The sequence below is a fragment of the Hakea prostrata genome, chromosome 10 (genome assembly GCF_041222555.1).
Source record: "Hakea prostrata isolate BN-2017 chromosome 10, UWA_Hpros_2, whole genome shotgun sequence".
Lineage (NCBI taxonomy): Eukaryota > Viridiplantae > Streptophyta > Magnoliopsida > Proteales > Proteaceae > Hakea > Hakea prostrata.
Genome location: NC_142609.1, coordinates 2,733,076 through 2,736,534, shown reverse-complemented (window position 1 = coordinate 2,736,534; position 3,459 = coordinate 2,733,076).

The following is a 3,459-nucleotide window of genomic DNA, read 5'->3' as shown; positions in this document are numbered from 1 at the left end:
TCATGGAAACCTGTGACTTTTTCCTACAAGTTTTGTAGCTTTCCCATATTTTCAATGTTTTTGTTTCTTTTATGTTTTCCCAAACACCCCTTTCATCAGGACTTCCCTATCCAAATTGCGCATTCCCTCAGACTGATATCTTAGGCATGTTGATGACCAAACTTATAAAGTTACAATTGTCGATTTTCTTGACAACCATAGGCATAAAATGTCATGCGATGTTTATGTTCATTGGTTTGAGGAGAGGATGTTCTAGACATAATACTACTCAGCTCATAGAATAGATCCACCGAGACACTCCTTTTGGCACTAAGTTGTATTTTCCTTTTATTGTTATTTACTTTGTATTTGAGTTTTGAAGTTATAAATTATACATTGAATATTATGTACTTAAGTAGAAGTAGATAAATTTATAGTGTACTTCTCAAACAACTCTACATTGATATTAAGTATATTAAATGACATATCTACATTGATTTTTGTTAGTAAAATACAACCAATGTATTATTTATACTCTAATAAGTTTAAATGCAGAGTCTCACCCTAAAATACTCTCTAAAACCTATTGAAACTTCATGACTTGCACAAAAATATCCTGAGTTTCCCTCAAATATTATTTTTTTTGGCCATACCCTCTACTATGAATGTACCACTGCTACTTATGCAAATCCCAACTAGTATCACCATTTATATTTCAGCTTCAAAATTTGTTCTCACATCTACATGAGGAAAGCATGTGAAAGCATCTAGAAGTATCATTAACTCCAGTATCGAAAACTTAATTACATTGATGCTGAGGAAAAAGAATAAGGAAAAAAAAAAAAAAACTCAGTTTCAAGCTTTCAGCTTCTCTACATGAATGTCAAATGCTATGAACAAAGTGATTTTCTTGGGTGAGACCTAAATGCTCTGCATTTATTTGTTGCCAAAGTTCGATCTTGACGGATCTCAACTGTTGATGGCAGATAAATGCGCTCCACTGGAATTGAACTGAATTTCCTTCCCCACCCCATCACAGTCATGAGTGAAGGCAAGAAAATAAAAAGGAAAAGAGACAGAGGAAATGTCGTATTGGCGATATTCAGCTGCACAGGTGAATTATTATCTCTTTAAAGATTGGGCTCAGCCATTGTTGGTGTAAAAACCTCGCAAGGGTACAAAGATGGTGATGGCTAGTCATATTATCGAACACGTGGTAGGCGTCCCTCCCTTTGCTTTTATTTTCTGTGGGCACCATGAGGCAGTCGTTCAGAGTCTGAGTCTTCAGACTCCTTCAGTTATTCTCCTCTTGGATCCCACCCAGGAACGGTAAATCTAGAACCAGCTAAGCCAAGGTTACCTGTCATACATAGCTAGCAGGTTAATGACAGATTTCTGCAAAAATGTGAGTGAGAAAGAGAGAGAGTTACATGTATTTGCTGCAGCACTCATTTTTGTAGTGTTTTGCAAGATTAATTTCTGAGTCAAAATCTTTCAGTTTTTCAATTTTGTAGATTTTGTATAAGAAGTGAAGATTTGGGATGATGCCAAAATGGATGTCACATCTATTTGGCACAATGCAACTTTCCGAAGATTCTAGCTTTCTGCTTCGAGATATTTGTGTAGTTTTCAAAGCCAAATCAAGTATAAGACCATCAGTCTTAAAATGCCTTTGCCCAAGCAATTTTGACATTCCCTTGGTTGGTCTAGTGGTGTTTGTGGTGTCTACAAATGGATACACTGCATGATACGTGAATTTCATTCAATTGTAGCCGCTCAAAACACCATGTGCACAGATAATCAACTTATATGAACAGATAAGATTAAATAGAATCTATGTAATTTATATCCAACGGTGGTCACCATAAGCATCACTATGTTAGACGCACTACTTGAGCAACAACCTACTTGGAGGCAGAAGCCTTCAACAACTGACTAGCTAATACATATCTTGATGAATATTCAAGTATATGTGTCATCCAGTAACATGTAAGGGTATTAATAAAACCCTCTTGACCCGGCCCAGCTTAAACCCGCCTTGAGCCCGGCCTGTTTTCAACTATATTTTTTCAACCCTAACAAGGTATAGTCAAGTTTGGGTTTGGCCCTCAAGCCATCCCAACCCAATATTAGTTTAATTGGATTAAATTACACTGAAAACAAAAATATAATACGAATGCAAGGTTGATTAGTTGGTAAGACCATTTACCAACCATTTTGTCTCACCCAAGAGATCTTGGGTTTGATTCCAAATTATCTATATTGTTTCCTACAAACTAAAGTCAGGTCAGGGTAAAATCAGCCCAACCCTAACCTCATAGGGTTAATTAGGACCAATCTGACCTTGTTAGGGTTAATTGGGGCCGGACTGGTTGGGTCGGGCCTTGTTAGAATTGGATTAGGCTTAGCCATTTTAAAACCCTAATAGGGATAGGTTGGCTTGGGTTTTAATTTCAGTTTATAGGGTTGAGTGAGAGTTCAAGGCTAGCTCGGCCTAACCCGACATGTTGACACCTCTACCCAGTGGAGGTTCATTGGGCTTCTAGAATAGTAGTGGATGACATTGTAATCCTTGGTTTTTAAGTTTGACTTAATTTTCTTTGACTTTCTTTGTTGACTTTGTAACGGGAATTTCTTGTTCTTGTTGGGGTAAACTTGTAACGGTAAATGCTCACTTTTATATTAAAGGGAGCTTTTAAGGTTGAGGCTCTCTAAATCCTGTGGGATTCTTCCCCTTTCTTAAGTCTTGATGCGTCCAAAATCTGCTCAGCCCTTGGATCTCCACGTGATGTCCTGCAAAACGAAAGCGTCAGATGTGGCCCGACCGCTGGGGTCGGGAGTCCACCTCCGAAGGCTAAGTCAGTTGATGAACTTAATCACAAACGGCTCTGCTAGAAGCGCAGAGCTAAGGAATGAAGAACTGGAAAAGGTGATCTAGATAGCAGATCGCGGATAGTTTAGGTTTATCAGTATGTATCTGAACCTGAGTCTCAGATAGTATTCTTCTTGATCGATTGATCCGTCCCTCACCTTGTATGGTAGTGAGGTTTATATAGAGTGTACCTTCGAATCTCCTTCGTTGGATGCACTTGAGCCTTCTTCGGGTAGTCGTTGGATCTTATCAGTTAGATCCGTTGAGCGATAGACTTCTACTAGTTTGGGCTAGTAGAGGACTCCTGAGATAACCTTTAGGTTATGCGATAATTATCCCTTCGATAATGATTATCCGCAACCGTCAGTTTGAGTCTGCCATCATCAGGGTGATTACCCTAATCCATAAGTAAGATTAGGGCACGCTTGTAGCCGAATAAGCTTTCTTCTTCAGCAAGCCATCTTCCTGATCCGGTTCGCTCGGGAGCGATTCGGTTTTCTCCGTCTCGACCGGGGTCGAGGGTCGGACCAGGTATGAACCCTGTCGGATCATAAACTCTCCATATCACAATATGCGGCAAAGCAAGAGGTTAATCTCTTGGTTTTCTT